The sequence below is a fragment of the Balaenoptera physalus genome (genome assembly GCF_965194825.1).
Source record: "Balaenoptera physalus genome assembly, chromosome: 13".
Taxonomy (NCBI): domain Eukaryota; kingdom Metazoa; phylum Chordata; class Mammalia; order Artiodactyla; family Balaenopteridae; genus Balaenoptera; species Balaenoptera physalus.
This window is the reverse complement of record NC_138892.1, coordinates 106,661,779-106,679,889: the sequence shown is the minus strand read 5'-3', so window position 1 is coordinate 106,679,889 and position 18,111 is coordinate 106,661,779. Positions and strand designations below refer to the sequence as shown.

Here is an 18,111-nt window from a genome sequence, read left to right as displayed (position 1 = left end):
CTAAAACTGAGAACATTTTTATGTACGGAATGTATAACAAACTGTAAACATTAGTAAATAGGATTCGGGAAATCAGCCAGCTGTTCCCGGGGCAAATAAGTTTCCAGTCAAGGCTTTACTTGGCAATGGTCTGCACATTTTGAAACAACAATTCAAACTTCACTGATTCCTTGTGGTTTACCTAACAACTATTTTTGGGTTCATATCCAGAAGGAAAAGAAGGTGAGATTTTAGGGGGAGGGGCGTTGAACGGAGAAATTTACAAAATAATCAGAATGAAGTTGGTGAACAATTAGTCTCATAGTCCAAATGCATTCCCCTATAGCTCATCTTTTATGTAATAAGTCATCTGGAAGAAGACAGATTTGATTTACAGGAACTATAAAAGTGGCCTGAGCTTTTGACCTGAGGAAATGCTGGATCTGAGAATGCACTGCCCAAGTTTAACCTTGCTTCTGTCTCTTGTTAAGATAATTACGCTTCAACAGCAGTCATATGGAAGAGTTTTAGTTTAGCCACAAACTGGAAGACTATCTTTTGCACATTCTGACAAGGATATTCTGTACTCAGATGGGTAGGTCTGGGGAACTCTGAACAAGCAGTGCTAACAAATGGAAGACGTAGATCAGTTTACATCATGGAAATGAAGATTTGTTTAACTAGTCTTTGCTGTTGGAAGGGAAGATTCATTGACCTCAGTATAACTTTCCACTGTCCTCACTCTATATGAGTCTAAGAAATGGCAGATGGCTTATCCCATGAAGTCAACACCAAAGGGATAACGACAGTCTAAATATATCCACTGACCACTTGAAAAAAATATGTTAAGTGGTGAAATGAGCTTAAAGGTGAAGGAGTTCAAGATGGTCTCACTCTGCGGTTTCCTGTTAATTGCTGTCATCTGTTCCCTTTTGGGGAGCCCAGAGACTGACAAGCTGGAATGAGAAATGTGCCTTCTCAATAAGGGGGCTGCATTTCTGTGCATCAATAGTCAGAATAACACATTTAGCAGCAGGCAAATAACAGAAGACGAATGAAAGATAAATTACTCTGTCCAGTTAGACCAAGTCATGAGAACTTCTGCCGAATGCAAGATAAAAGGTGATAGGATCTGAGTTCCATTCTGTACTTAAGGAAAGAAGCATCATAATATGAAATGGTAAAAATTATCCTATACTGTTGAAACATCTTGACTGAATTCCAAATTCTTTTATAAATGATATACTTGGCCAGCTAGTGTGGTACAGTTAATCTCTGGGGTAAAATGTCACATTCCCCAAATGCAATATGATATAACAGGTGCCAATTCATATTCTAAATTTTAAAATAAAGGATGTGGCACTGGAGTCTGAGCCATTGGAATGGTGCCTTTTTTAATAAGATATATATTTTGAAGTCTTTTTTTCTTTTTCTATACAATTCAAATAGAAATTTTATTATGTCATTGATGCTATTTACTTTTTATTGAGCACTGATAATACACTATGAACTGCACAGAATCAAATTTTCTCTCCCATACCCAAGGCTCTCACCCTCTAAAAATTCCCTAGCAGATTAACATACCACTGTCCTTTCCATTTTAAAACTATACTCTTGATATTGACTTCTACATGTGTATGTGCCTAAAAAGGGCAATTCACAGTCAAGAGAATGAAATGGTTTGATTACATATTGCATATATGATCATGTAAACTCTGGGTAATGTTAGTATCTTTTGTGGGTTTAGTAGCTTTCAGGTTTTTCTCTTGTTTTTGGAAGGGGACAGAGATTGTACTGTTTTGCCTATAATTTTGGTAAATTTGCAATGGACACCATGGGAAGAACAACTTCTTGAACACAGTTTGGAGGACAGGAACAAAACTAAAGCTAATAAATAGTAACAGCCATCTAATTTTTTGGGAATAAGAAAAACTCTTGTTCCCTCAATACATGTGATAGTAAAGACCATATTTGCAGTTGAGCTTATGTGGTTAAGTTTTACAAAGAACATTCAAGTGTCCAAACTAAAAAATTTTAAGAATACCCTGCTTTTCAGAGGGAATGGAATTTAGAGTGAAAAAAAAGCAAATAGCAAAAAGGATTTTATTTTAGTAGCCACCTATTCTTAATATGACCGCTTCTTTGAAAAAAAGGTATTCTCTGATAACAAAGTAATGTTCATTCATTGGCGAAAAACGGAAAGATACAGAAAACTGTGAAGAAGGAAATAAAAATACCTGAAATAAGTCCTTTCTAATCAGAGTCAACTACTTGAGAGCTGAAAGTCAGCTATTCTAACGCTAATATGGCTATTTCAAAGAAAATGAACCTTGCTGGGGATTAATAATCAACTTCAAAAGCTTTATTAATCCAAGGCTCTCCACAGAAAAGGAACACTTGCTGGTGGAACACTTCCTGACTTCATTTCCCATGAGCCCATAGGGAGTAACACAAGCACATGAAACACAAAAGGGAACATACATAGGCCACAAGCCCAGAGAAAAGAAGAACTAAAATGCTCTTCCTGCCAAATCACTCTCCTTGTTCTGTTAGTGGCTTTTCCTCAGTTAAAAATAAAAAAAATTGAAAATGTGGACACAGAACCTTTCAAAGTGATTAGTAATTCCCTACTGCACGACTAACAGGCCCCCTGACTTGCATAATGAGTAGGTAGTAACAGAAATCCAACTTTAAGTCATTAGTCTAGTCACGCCATCCCTGGTGCTTTAAACTACCAGAACAGTTGAACCTGCCCTTTGACCTGCGAATTCTAATAGAATCAAGATGTCTCTAAATGTTCTGCTGTGGCATTTGAGCTTCAAGAAATGGTAAGACCACCTTCTCTGTCCCCCTCCCCCTTCCAGCAAATTTCAGAAACAAGAGGCAAATACCCAAGGCAAGTGGAGCGCAAAATCCTGCTGGTAACTCCTGAATCCTTAAGGACAACACACGAGCCCTCTCTTACTAGTAAACGACGGTGGTTAGCAATTTAAGAGTGAGTCCTAGGTAAGCATGTGTTTAACAGAAATGCAAGACAGAAAAGGAGTATGAATGAAGGGCTATTACAGCAGTTTATTTTTCCCTCTTCCTCCAACTGGGTATTCCAAACGGAATGATTAAATAATCGTGCTTCATAAGTTTCATAATCCAGAAAACATGAGGAAAGAGAGCAGATGAAGGCAACAATGAGATCAGCAGCTTCGGACGTATTGCTGTCCAGGACACGTAGGCACAGTTTACTCCAATTTTAAGATGAATCTGAAATCCAGATTCTCTTACTGATGCCTCCTTTACTTGTAATTTAACCGGTTAACTATCTGGAGTGAAATCTCTTTCACCCCTTCATTTCCCTTGGCGAGGAGGTCCTCCAGCCTCCCTCACGGAGGCCTCAGAGAGTGTGGCAGATACGCCACCTTACGAAAGGTCAGTGGGCGAGCCTGGCTGAAATACCTGAACTTCCAAATCTGGTCCCTGAACATCTCCTTATGTCCTCTCTAGGTAGCCTTTACTTAGATGCTCAGCATTATCTTTAATATAAAATGTCTACACTAAGTCAGGTTTTCCATCCATCATAACGAATCTCCCATTCAATGTTAACTGAATCACCACACTTCCAGGCCCACAGCCTGAGAACACTGAAAAAACTTGATTTCCTCTTTGTTCCCCAGAACCAATATGCAAGTTTTGTTGATTCTTCCTTTCTAATAGTTTTTAATGAACCCATCAATTTGTACCTGCATGTTCACTATCATGGTTCCCACCATCCTCTTACCACGGGCCTGCATGATTCTTAAAACGCCTTCTCTGACCTCACTGCTGTTCTAACTGTCCTGCTGCCAGCGTCACTTCCATCAGGTTTCTTAATGTATTAAACACTTGGGCCTAATATCTGACCAGCTACAATTTTCTATCTACTTCTTCCTCACTGTCTTCCAAGGACTGTGTGTCACTGAGACACGCCTTGTTTTCACTTAGTCTTATGCTACACGCTCTACCTGAAAGGCCTGAGCTTTCTCCTCACCGGCTGCTAACTTCTCTCTGTTCAGCATTTCCTTCCAGCACTTTCACGGTTTAGATTAATAGGCATCTGCTCTGTGAATGTCCTTCAGTTCCTCTGCATGGGTCTGCTTCCCCAACTACACTATGCTTATGGCTATGTCTTTAAAGTTTTCTTTTTATGTTGAGTTTATTGGTCTTTCAGTTTGTTGGCTTGCTAATTTTTAAATTTTTTTTCTTTTTAATTGTGGTAAAATACACATAAAATTTACCATCTTAACCATTTTTTAACCAAGACCAGGGACAGGAGGCTGTCACCCGAAGGGGGGGCGGGGTGGGCGCGCCCCCAGGACGGGGAAAGCGAGTGGTGCCAGGCCTCTGCCGCCCGCTGCCTTGCTGAAAAGTGCTCCCTGGGCTCCCAGTGGCCAGGGTACAGCCCAGGTCCCATCTGCTTAAGCACCATCCATTCTCCCCGAGTCAAGAACCTGACCACAAGGGCCACGTTGGCCAGTGGCACAAGGTTCCAAATGCAGTTTCCCAAGCTGGCTGATCAGAGGCTGCAGCTAGGATTCCCTGCCAGGGGTCTGTGGGTCCCCAGGGACCTGAAACAGATTTTCCAGGGTTTAAACATTTGTAAAAAATGTTTGTTTTCATTTTGATTACTCTAAAAAAGGACCCCCTTACCAGTCACAATGACAGAACTATTTTGTGACAATTAGAAATGAAAAGGTTTTCACAGATAAAAAAAAAAAATACACATAACATTTACCATCTTAGCCGTGTTTAAGGGTACAGTGCAGCAGTGTTAAGGACATTCATACTGCTGTGCAACCATCTCCAGAACTCTTTGTCTTGCACAACTTAAACTAAGTATTAAACAATCCCCATCCTCCGTCCCAAAGTCCCTGGCAAACCACCCTTTACTAGTCTCTATGAACCAGGCTACTCTAGAGCCTCACGTAAAGGCAGCCACACAGTATTTGTCCTTTTGTGACTGGCTTACGTCACTTAACATGAAGTCCTCAAGGTTCATCCCTGGGGCAGCATGTGTCAGAATCTCCCTCTTTTTCAAAGCTGAGTAATATGCCACTGTACGCAGCCATCACACTTTGTCCATTCATCAGTCGATGGACATTTGGGTTGCTTCCACCTTTTGGCTATTGTGACTGCTCCTATCTTTAATTTTTAAAATGTATTATTTTCCTTCTAGAGTCTTGGTTCACGACTGTGAACACCAAATGCTTGCACATATTGTTAATTTTCTACATTGCATGTGCCTAAACCATTTACACTTTTTTCTCTTCTTTTCTTTTGGCTGCAGTTACTCTATACTCTGATATTATCTGCCAGTCTTCCTTTTTTTTTTTTTTTTTTTGCCTAAAGTCTTTGCTCAGAAACAGCTGGAATACAAGCTCCACGAAGGCAAGGTGTCTGTCTATTGTGCTCACTATGTGTCCCAAGCGCCAAGAACGGCTCCTGGCACCAGCAGGCACTTCATACACGCACCCTGAACCAGCAGCTCCTCCAGTTCTGACTCCATTCCCATCTGCTGTAGTGGTTCCCAACTGCTCCAATGTTTTCACTTATTCTGAAGCTGGGCTTCACTGTATTTTTAAGGCTTTTTTTTTTTTTTTCAGTCCAGTAGCACGGAAAGCAACTGAGCAGAAGGTCGGAGTAGGGGATATCAACATTTGAAAACATGAAAAAAACCAAGACTAGAAAGAGACCACTAGCTCTGGCCAATTCACATTTCATTCAAAGAAGAGTTTTGCTTTTCTCTAACTAGACAGAGGACAACTGGAGAAGTAGGTTCAATCCTGGAGGCCATTATTTAAGAGGCAATTAAAAGTGGAGGGATGCAAAGGAAGGTGACAGGATGGGGTTATACAAGGGCATATTAATCCAAAAAGATTTACCCACAGAGCATGACTGATACTAGAATAGCAGAAACAGGAAAGGCAGAAATAGGATTTTAATCTGTGTCTCTCTAGGAAGCACATATGACACTAAAGGGAGGACAGTCACAAAGGTACCGATTGCAGTTTATGAAGTGATCATCTAACGTATTATCTCCTGTTAATAAGTAGAACTGCGGAGCCTAGAAAATGACAGGGCTTCTGCTGACCAGGTGTGTAAAGACGTCATCAGAGGTACTGTATAAATGACTTTGCTTTGAGTGGTAAGTCTATCCTTTCTAACTGTAAGATTTCAGCACAACGAATGAGATGAAACAAAAATGCTAAGTGCCAATAAATCGTATGGGCCATACGTGCTGAAGTAAGTGATACAGCAGACAAAGAAAGTCACCTGGGGCCGAGGACACGGGAAGTCAGTGGGCCTTATTTTGACAGAGATAATAAGAAAGACAGAGAAAGTGATATGTATAAAAGCACAGGTCGTGTGAGGACACACAGGGCACGACTGGATTAGAGGGTTCCTGTAGGGAAAGGACAGAGCGAGGGGGATGCCGAGAAGGTAGCTTTGAATCGGAGCACGGATGGTCTGGAATGGCAGGAAGGAGGAAACACAGACTGTGACACCCTTGAGGGTTCTAACCTGAACCCGGCAGACAGAGGGTACTCAAAATGCTGAATAAGGAATGATTTGATTTTGAATATAATATAGAAGCATCAGAAGTTCCAGAAAAGTAAAGCAAGGTCTTAGAAAGACTGACTTACAGGCAAAGAGGAGAGATGAAATGATCCTGGAAGCAGAAGGGTCAGGAGGCTCCTGCTAGAGATGTATCATGAGCAGAATTCTTACATTACAAAAAAAGTTGTTAAAGAACTAGGAAGAGAATGCTGCTGTCTGACTCCGGATTCCAGAGTCACAGGAGGACTGTGATAAATCGCTATACTATTCAGAGAATATGAAACACACCATCAGTATTGGATATATGTTTTGATGCTGGAAAGAAATTTTCAAACGTCACCAAACATAGACTATCTGAGGGCATGTGATCCAGCAGCACGAGCTGGGGTCCTGCCTCATGTGACCTTCTCACAGCAAGGGGCCAGCCCTCTGCACACGATCCTGCTGCCTGTTTCGTGTCTCCACCTCCTGAAACAGGGGAGAGAGACACACTGGCAAGAGAATGGGTAGAGACGTTATCCTGGTATGGACGAACCTCTATATTTCAGAAGTCCTTGAAAAGAATCAAAATTAACATAAAGGCAGAAATTGCTGGTAGTTACAGCTCAGTAAAGGAGGCTGATTGAACAAAATTTTGTGCAGAAAAGCTGTATTCAGTTTTTCTCCTCACTTTTTCTGAAAAATGAGCATTTTGATATATCCAACCCACCACAGGCTATGACAAGTTTGGAAAATGGAGTTTTACTGTGATATTGATACTTCTGCTATAAAGCTTCTGCCTGCTTCTCAGACGGGCAAAAACTTGATGACTGTATTCCATGTGTTAGGGAAAAAAAAAACAAGAGCCTATATCTTTTCCATTTGTTTAAATATAAAAATTGTAATCTACTCCACAGAGAGGTAGAAAGCAGATCAGTGGCTGCCCGGGACTGGGGGCGGGGCTGCAGAATAACTAGAAAGGGCCACGAGAGCTTTTGGAAGTGGGTTATAGCTCGACTGTGGTGGCAATTACAAGTGTATACAGTTGTCCAAGCTCACCATACTGTGCACATGGGCGCCATAAATACGGCATAAACTACATTCCATGATTAAATCGGCTTGCCCCGAAGTAAATGTCCTCAATTCCAGCTCCCTTGGGACTACTGAAAGTTTAGTATTACCAGTATATAAAGATGATTCTTCTTATCCTATGTTTCCTTATAATATAGCAAATATCCAGTTGCTTCCCTCATAAAATATACCTGTACTTACACTTCAAATGAAAGATAAGTTCTTCAAAGAATTCATTTTAGGAAGTTATATAAAAACATTTATTCAATAATGCTGCCAGGGAGGGTGGGAGGGAGGGAGATGCAAGAGGGAAGAGATATGGGAACATATGTATATGTATAACTGATTTACTTTGTTTTAAAGCAGAAACTAACACACCATTGTAAAGCAATTATACTTCAATAAAGATGTAAAAAAAAAAACTGACTTCAAAATCTATTACATTATTTAAGTATTTGGGATTATGACAAACATCCTTTTTATTAAACTGAATTTAAGTTCTGACATCAAGTCTGGGCACTGAAGTTAGACAACCAATCAAGATGATATGTTTTTAGGACCACAGTGAGGTATAAGAATATATTTATTTTCAGGGGCACCTCGTTAACCAGCTCTGGAAGCAACTGCCAAGAAAAGGATTACAAACATATTTTTAGCAATGACAGAACCAAGGGAATAAGTGTAAAACTGTCTAGGTGACTACTTTGAGACCAGTCGGATCCTCAGTTCCTACATTCGTATTTAAGAAAAAATCCTTACCACTTCATAGACAAACCTTATCTTCATGATAGATCAGGACAACACAATCTCCTCTAAACAATATTGTATCTAGAGATCCCCTTCTGCTGAGTATGACTTCCAGACTCTTGTTTTTGATACTCTAAGTTCCTTTACTTTTGAATTATACTTAATCAAAGTAGCTTGTTCCTTGTGTAGCTCAGTGTGCCCTCCCCTCCCCACTCCTGCTTCTGGGGTGCCATGCATCAGTGAGCCACCGTGGATGACGTGAATGGGGGTCAGGGTTATTAAATGTTTTAAATCCACTTAGCATTTTTGTATACAAGAGGGAAAATCTATGAAAAGTCTACAAATAGTAAAATGACAATATAACTGGAATCTAAACATTAGAAGAGAAATTGAGATAGGAATTAACTGCAGAATACATTCTTTTAAAAAAAAAAAAAGAAGCTAGAAGAGAAAGGCATACCTTGTTAAGATAATGTCTGCTCATTTAATATGTCATTTTACTTACTGATTAGAATAAGATCCACTAAAAATTTAGAGGATCCAAATTCAGTTGGAAAATACTGGCACACAGTACCTTTCTTTAAAAGAAATCTAGAACTATAAAATTAGTCAACTATCAAATTGTATGTAAAATGTATCTCTACATTCTCCATGTTAGAGGATTCGATTGATGATGTATCTTTTGTGATACCCAAAGACGTGGAGACCAACAGTCCCTTCAACATGTTAAGCAGGAATTACAATTTATGGTGAAACATTACACCAGGAAGGAAAACAGTATCATTCAGATGAGTGTCTCAGGCTTTGTTCTCTATACAATCACAGCTCACTAGTGATTTGTCTCTATCTCTGGTTCAGTGTAGAAGTGATTACTGAATTCTACCTAATGTCCACCTGTTTCCAGAGAGAACTCATAAAAAGGAAGAACGTGTTTTGTTTGATCTAAAATGATTTATTGTTCATACCACAATTACTGATGCTCGTCTTAAAAGGAAAAAAGCCTCCACTGACTTACTTTCCCCTAAAGCTGCTATGCCTTCTCGTTCCCCCTTCTGGTCAAAAATTTTGGGACTCCAATACAGTATTGGATTCCTGATTTCAAGATGGCAGAACAAAGACCTAGCAGCTCCCATTTCCTCTGGAAAATCACCCCCAAACACCAGAATAGCAAAAACCAGAAACAAACCCTATCTTTGAAGATACAAGATTTATGTTATGCTGAAGTGTAATATATAAAGAGAAAATGGACATGGAAATTCTTAGCACAAGAAAGTCAATCCAAAGTGCCTACAGAGGGAAGGACTTATGAGAGGGAAGTAGATTTACCTGCAGAACCAAGAAGAGCTCAAGAATGCTTAAGTCCACCACGGTGGAAAGGTGTGTAACTCAAAGAAGTATATCAGACTTGCTTTACAAGCAGTGGTTCTCAAACATAACAGAAATTATTACAAATGGAAGGCTGTTCTCTACTCCTGACCTACCGAATCTGAATTTCAGGGGACAGCCAAGCCACCTATACTTTTAAGAAGCTTTGCAGGTACTTTTGGAACCCACTACTTTACAGAAACAATTGATCGATTGATTGATTTTTTTAATAAATTTATTTATTGATTGATTGATTTTTGGCCGCGTTGGGTCTTTGTTGCTGCATGTGGGCTTTCTCTAGTTGCGGCCAGCGGGGGCTAGTCTTTGTTGCGGTGCACGGGCTTCTCATTGCGGTGGCTTCTCCTGTTGCTGAGCATGGGCTCTAGGCGCACAGGCTCTAGAGTGCAGGCTCAGTAGTTGTGGCGCATGTGCTTAGTTGCTCTGCGGCATGTGGGATCTTCCCGGACCAGGGCTCGAACCCGTGTCCCCTGCATTGGCAGGTGGATTCTTAACCACTGCGCCCCCCAGGAAATCCGAAACAACTGATTTAAAAGACCAACAGTAAGGTGTGAGCTTTCCCTGATTCCCCACATCCTTGCCAAGACTGGGTTTTTAATATTTGTATTTACTTTTCCAAATTCACTAAGTACATACAAAATCTTCCAATTCCACTGTAAAAATGATCAGTTTTTCAAACTCTTAAATTCTGAGGACACTGCAGATACTCATAAGACTGACCATCACTGAACTTAGAGATATCATGCAGAGATGACTCCTGTGGTGTGGTTCTACCCAACAGATTGTCTGAAAGGCGAGCATTTCATGATGTATTTATAGGCAAATTTCCTCCTATCTTCATGGCAAGGGCCATCACAAGATAGACAGGTGAATGTAGGATCTTCTGCTTTCTAAATTCTGCCTTTAAAAATAGCTGGCAAGCCAAGGGAGTTTTTGTTGGGGATTTACTCAAATCCTACCAAAATCCCTAGTGAATTATGTCTTAAACCCAATGATTTGTGTTGGAAATCCGGGGGGGTAAAAACCGCTTAGCATGAGCCTCAAGAGATGAAGTTAAGTAGTGGGTTCACAGTAACATCTGGGGATGATGTGTACAGAAAGATTTATATGGCCTTTTCTTTCATTTTGTCTTTACTATTTCATAATAGTATGTCCTTTATGCCTCATGTTTGATAGTATAATATGAACAGAACACTTCAGAATATGAACTTCCCTTATAAAGATACAGTCCCTTCAAAATAATGGTCTGCTGGTTATTGTTATATTCACACTTTGGGCTGTATCATTTACTGTGTCTTCTTTTCTTAGTAAGTTTCTGTTTCCAAAGGAAAATAAAGTCTCCTTACATTGTTTCTCAGAACTCAAACACCAGAATCCCTCCATTTATTTAGATGTCTGCTTTAAGAATCATTGAATGCTTTAAGCAATTAATCTCTGCACTTTGTCACTGTCCCACTGTTTACTTAACCTTTTCCAGTTGTAGATAGATAACATGTCCATACCAGCTGTCCACATGGTGCTACCGTGGGGGCTGTCTGCCTTGCCTTTAGCTTGCACTGCATTCCGAGTCTGTTTGCTATGACATCTGCTAGAAGAATGCCAGTGTATCATGGCACTCATTCTCCACCTTCTAGCACAATCAAGAGCTCAGTGTGCCTTGATTTCACAAAATAGCCAACATTATACGGAACATCTAATGTCTGGATTTGTGGTACACTGCCTGACATAAAAAGTAGGAACAGTTCCAATGAGTAAATATCCCAGATATTCTTCAGGCTGTCTCTGAAGCCTCTGAGAGCTGTAGGGATACATATGCGTGACCGCTGGGGTGCTGGGAGGGGCCTGAAGATGCTGGGCTGCTGAGACGCCGAAGGTCACCAAGGTACTTGCTGGACAAAACAGCTGAAGGCAAACTCTGCAATGTATTAATGATTCAACAATTCCATCATTCACCTCCTATCAGTTTGTTGGCAAAAACCGTAAGAACAACTCCTCTCCTACGCAGGTTTCCAACGAAACATCTGGTGGGGAAATTCTATAGGAATACACAAGTGACTATGCTTGCATTCGGTAGATGAATTGTTACTATTGTCGGCTGGGATCCCGTGTTCTCTGCATCCTCCCTTAGGTTCCAGCTGCTTGTCAAGTGACAGACATAAATTAGAAAGCAGGGCCTCTACACCTGTTTTTCCATTTTACATATAAGGGGCACATGGTGATGGTAGGCATACAAGGAGGGGAGATGTAGAATCTTCTGATAAAAGTGTTTTTTTTTTTAATTTTGAAGTTTTTCTGCATTAGCAATTGTATTATTTTTAATAGGGAAACTATGTTCAAAAATAGTAAAGCAATAACCATCGCTTTACTTCTCAAAGATATAGGAAAAGGACAATTGAAAATATTTCAAAATAAGTTTTAGAATTTACTGTATGTAAACTAAAAATGTTCTTAAACTTTAAAATTTTTGCTTATTTTAACAAGAGTAGTAAAGATTTTAAAACTATGGAAAATGATAACTATTACTGCTCGTATTTTGTTATGGCCTCTGGATCTCTTCCTCCTCAACTGAGTATTTTCTCTCTTACAGCACCTCTGTTTGCCTTATGTTATAGCAAGGTATACACTTTTCCCACTTCTGAAAGCTGATCAATGACATGAAATTTACCACGTCCACTTCAACTCAGCCAATCTTTGAACCAGCTGTAGTGAGTGCCGAACTGGTACCTTCCTCGCACGGGTAACCCCATTTTACTAGTCACTCTGTGACTAGTTAGCTCAGCCGATCAGAGCAAGAGTAATAAAGACAAGATACGTTCTCTTATTTCCGGTCTGTTCCACAGCCATAATTTTTACCTCTAGCACACATTTCTCAAAAGTGTACTCCACAGAAGTAAGGCAAGAGATATTAACAAATGTCCCGTGAAAAAAGATTTCCATAGTCAAATAAATAGGAGAAACACTGGACCTAACAGGACACTGGCGCAGACCTTATAAGAGCTTTCTATGATGTAAGTTACATATCTTTAATAGGAGGCCATGTTTTAAAGCACGGTTCCCCCAATTACTGCCCACAGGCCAAGTCTGTCCACCACTTGTTTATGCACAGTCCATGAGCAAAGAATGGCTTTTACATTTTTATATGGTTGAAAATTTTAGGAAAAGAATATTTTTGTGGTATAATATAAAATAATATTTTGTGAAAATGATGTGAAATTCAAGTTTCAGTGTCTATAAATAAAATTTTAATGGAACGCAAACATACTCATTTGTTTATGTATTTTCTATGGCTGCTTCAGCATTACAACAGGAAATCTGGGTGGTTTGACTGAGACCAAATGGCTCTTAAAATCCAATATATTTAGAAAAGGTTTGCCAATCCTATTACAGACCATTTCCAAACTTACTTGAATGGAACCCTACTTCCTTCCTTCCTTCCATGTCTCAAGTAACACCTTGAGACGTAGTATTCCAAGAAAACAGTTTGGAAAGTGGTGATTTAAGGATAAGCCAATGGTTCCCCAAGAGAATAAATAAAGAGTCTTAATGAACTGGGTAAAAGTTTACCATGATCAACACTGCCATGATTAGTACACAGCTAGATGCTTTGTTAAGCACTTTACGTGGATTAAGTAATAAATCCTTACAACTACCCTATGAACTTGAGAGAGGAGACATCTAGTAGGCAGTTGTACTGATGGGCCTGAGTTAAAGATGGGTGTGGAAATGGTCAGCAGAGAAGGTAGCTGAAATAATACACAGGTCCACCAAGATCAGGAGGGGCACATAGCACTGGTGGAAGAAAAGCCTGTAAAGAACTGAGGGCAAAAGTCTTAGTTAGAAAACAAGGTGTGAGTGAGTGGTATCTTGGAAGCCAAAGAAAGTTTCAAGAAATAAGAAGTGATCAAACACTTTAAAGTGCTTATGGACAAGTCAAGACAAAGAATGCAAAATCTCCTTTGGATTTAGCTTTTAGAATGTTACTGGTTAGTCTGGAAAGCAGCTTCAGTGCTGGGAGCAGAAGCCACACTGAAAAGGGTTGAGGAGTAAACAGCAGGAAGGAAGTGGAAAGAGACCATAAATTAGTCTCTCAGGATCACAGAGAGCAAAACTAGAATCACAGACTCTTAGAACAGCAAAAGACCTTACAGACCATCAAATCCATCCACGAAAATCATTGCTTGATTTTGTTCCATTACATTCCTGTCAAGTAACCCTCCAGCTTACGCTTAGACACATTTAAAGACATGGAATTCTAGCTATCCCAAAGCGGCCTACACTAGCCTTGATAACCCCGCTCTTAGAAATTACTTTATAAAATCAATCCTGAAAGCTTCTCTTCTAAATTCCTTAATTCTATCCCTTTAGGCCACATTAAAGAAATTGAATCATTCTTCCACATAACTGTCTTTTTAATATTTAGAAATGCTATTCTTTCTCCTTAGTGCTAAACAATTGTTTGCCAAAAGTTTGTCCAAGGTGCCGTGGCCTAATTTAGCTCTTCCTTAAGCCCAAGTACACTGAATACAAGTCTTACAGAGCCAGGTGATCTGTATGAACTGGCATTTGATGGGCTAATTGGCTGATGAATTTCTAAGATAAGCAAATATGTCTAGATATTTTATTTAAAGCAATCTGTAAGCTGAATCATGTGTAAAGTCTACTCCTTAAATCTCAGTTAAGCAAAGAGCTGATAAATGTTGGACCTCTTGCCTCGATTATCTTGGAGAACAAAGTAAGACTTATAACCGGAGAAAACCATTCGAAAAGATATATGCGCCGCCCCCCCCTTTGTTCATGGCAGCACTATTTACAATAGCCAAGACATGGAAGCAACCAAAATGTCCCTCAACAGATAAATACAGAAGATGTGCTGTATATATATACACACACACAATGTGTATATGTATATGTATATATACATACATACATACATGCGCACACACACAAACACACACAATGGAATATTACTCAGTCATAAAAAAGAATGAAACAATGCCATCTGCAGCAACATGGATGGACCTAGAGATTATCATACTAAGTGAAATAAGTCAGAAAAAGAAAGGCAAATACCATATGATATCACTTATATGTGGAATCTAAAAAAAATGATACAAATGAACTTACTTACAAAGTAGAAACAGACTCACAGACTTCGAAAACAAACTCATGGTTACCAAAGGGGAAAGGTTGGGGGGAGGGATAATTTAGGAGTTTGGGATTAATATATACACACTACTATATATAAAATAGATAATCAACAAGGACCTACTGTACAGGGAACTCTACTCAATATTCTGTAATAACCTATATTACCTATATTCCTGTTATTACCTATATTCTGTAATAACCTATTATTGGGAAAAGAATCTGAAAAAGAATATACATACACATATGTATGTATAACTGAATCACTTTGCTGTACACCTGAAACTAACACAACATTGTAAATCAACTATACTCCAATATAAAATAAAAATTAAATTAGAAAAAGAAATTAGTATAAAGAGTACAAATAAAATGTGGATTTTCAATGGCTCTTTCATGATCAGACTGATATTAGGAAACTTTACAGGGATTAAAATACAACATTACTGGGGAATGTTCCTGCTTGAGCCATATGAGGCAAAATGAAATGACCTCCTGTGAATTGTATCAAAGCTGACAAAGGGCCTTATTATCTTTTACTGATTGGCTAAGAGTTCAGATATCTTCTCTATGTTAGTTTCCACAGCAATCTCGGCAGAGCAGGAATCCTTAATGTACCATACCTCTGCAACTACCCTAGGAAGTTAAGAAAATTAAAAGACTTTTGCAAAGAAAAAACAACAACATAACATTATATCTTAGTTTATGAAGTTCATTATTTGATTTGCCCAAATACACCTCTGGGTGAGATGATTCATTGCTTCTCATACCCTAGAATTTTATCACAATGAGAACTAAGAGATCGGGTTGAGTACACATGCTTAGATGGCATACGAGACAACATTTTAAAAAGAAAAAAGATATTTCAAACAAAGTAGTCCTGTTCTAGAGTAAATACGCATTGTCTTACACAGGAGATCATGAATTTGTACATACTTTGAAAGAAACCAAAAGAGAGAGAGCAACAGAAAGTAAAAGTAAAACTCCCCAGATAATCTCTACTATGTGTTTTATTTTAATTTTCACAAATTTCTGTGACTACTCTGTGCATGTCCCATCATACTTGAGGGTAACTGCTTTAAGAGCCTAAGACCGAAGGTGCAGGGAATGAGAGATTATTTGAGGATCTACTGACAGATCTCAATTTGATGTTTTCTTGATTAAGATTATGAATTCGAAGAACATTCTAGCCACAAAAATTCACGATTCTATGTAAAAGATAATTATACAAATTCACTCTAAAAAAAAAAAAAATTATACAAATTCACAAACTACACATGATAACATTCAAACCATTTGCAGTTTGGCTCCCAACCAATTTTCCCAGCCCGATGCTTAAGTATTTGGAAAATTCTTATGTTCCCCAAATATATGCTTCCCTTTCCTAGTGCCTTTTAAATTCTTTTCACTTAAAATGCAATCTTCTAATCCTTCTTGCCTCTGCTGGTTCAGGTCAGTTCAGTACACATTTATTAAATGTCTTCTATGTAACGAGGTCACACGAAGCATTGAGCCAAGATAAGAACTCAATCTTAAGGTGTTATCCTGAGAAACCGTCTAGGTGAGTGGAGTGGGGAGGCGTGATGCAGTCTTGGGTGGCTGGAGTCCGGTGAGCCCTAAGAGCCCCGGGAAGCAAGGAGATGGGTGAAGCTTTAGGCCTTCTGAAGCTCCAGGGAGAGCAGGGGATTTCCATATATTGTGTTGGATGGAAAGGAGGCCGAATGGATCTTTGGGCCTTTTGAGGCAGTATATACTAAGTAGTGATTTATTTATCAACTGTTTAACCATATGAGAAAAGGAACTGGTTGTTTTCTTCTAGAAAGTTATTTGTAAATGATACTTGTAAAACTGGAAAATAAACCTTTTCCAATTTGACTGGTTAATCACATACACCTAGAAATTATTTCCCCCTGCATTTCATTAATAATGTCTCTGCATTAAAATAAGAGAATCTTAAATTCTTTAAACACATAAATCTTTATATTCTGGATACTTTTGCTGAGAAGCACGTACCATTATTTTATTTTAAAAAAAATGTTTAAAAATTTCAAATATCAAGAGACTGAGAAGTCCAGTCACAGACTGGGAGAAAATATTTGCAAAAGACACATCTGATAAAGGACTGTTACCCAAAATATGCAAACAGTTCTTAAGACTCAACAATGAGACCTGATTAAAAAATGGGCAGAACTCCCGGGCACGTCACCAAAGACGATGCACCCATGAAAGATGCTCCATGTCATCAGGGGAAGGCAAACTGAAATGATGAGACACCACCACACACCTATTAAAATGGCCAAAATCTGAACACTAACAACACCAGTGCTGGTGAGGATATGGAGAAACAGGGACTCTCGTTCACTGCTGGTGGAAACGCAAAAACATACAGCCACTTTGGAAGACAGTTTGGCAGTTTCGTACTCACAAAACTAACCCTACTCTGACCACATGATCCAGCAAACACACTGCTTTGTATTCACCCAAGTGAACTAGAAACTATCTCACACAGAAACCTGGACAGGGATGTTTACAGCAGCCTTATTCATAATGGCCAAAACTTAGAAAATCCTTCAGTGGGTGAGTGGATAAACTGTGGCACATCCAGACAATAAAATATTATTTGGTGCTAAAAAGAAATGAGCTATAAAGCCATGAAAAGACATGAAGGGAACTTAAATTCATATTACTAAGTGAAAGAGGCCATTTGACAAGCCTACATACTATACAATTCCAACTATATGACATTTTGGAAAAGGCAAAATTATGGAGACTGTGAAAAGATTAGTGGTTGCCAGGGGTTGGGGGGAGGGAGGGATAAGGAGATAATAAGGAGAGCACAGAGGACTCCTGGGGCAGTGAAAATACTCTGTATGATACTACAATGGTGAGTACATGTCACCGTACATCTGTCAAAACCCACAGAACATGCAAAACTATGAGCGAACCCTAATGTAAACTATGGACTTTGGGTGACAGTGACGCACCAATGTAGGGTCAATGATTATGATAAATGTGCCCACAGTTGTCACTGGGGGAGACTGTGCGTGTACAGGGATGGGAGGAATGGGAACTCTCTGTCCTTCTGCCCAATGTTGCTGTGAACCTAAAAAATAAAGTTTATTAATTAAAAAAAAAAGTCCAACAACTCAAGCCAGAGTTAGTTAAAAGTCTCTGTTGAGAGGATGAAAAGATAAGGTACAGACTGGGAGAAAATATTTG

General features: G+C 39.2%; 1 protein-coding gene across 16 annotated transcripts in view; it reads right to left on the bottom strand.

Moving 5' to 3' along the window:
* Positions 1-18,111, bottom strand: part of ERC1 (ELKS/RAB6-interacting/CAST family member 1) — a 415,918-nt gene that overhangs the window by 88,139 nt on the left and 309,668 nt on the right. The gene's annotated exons all lie outside the window — the stretch shown is intronic.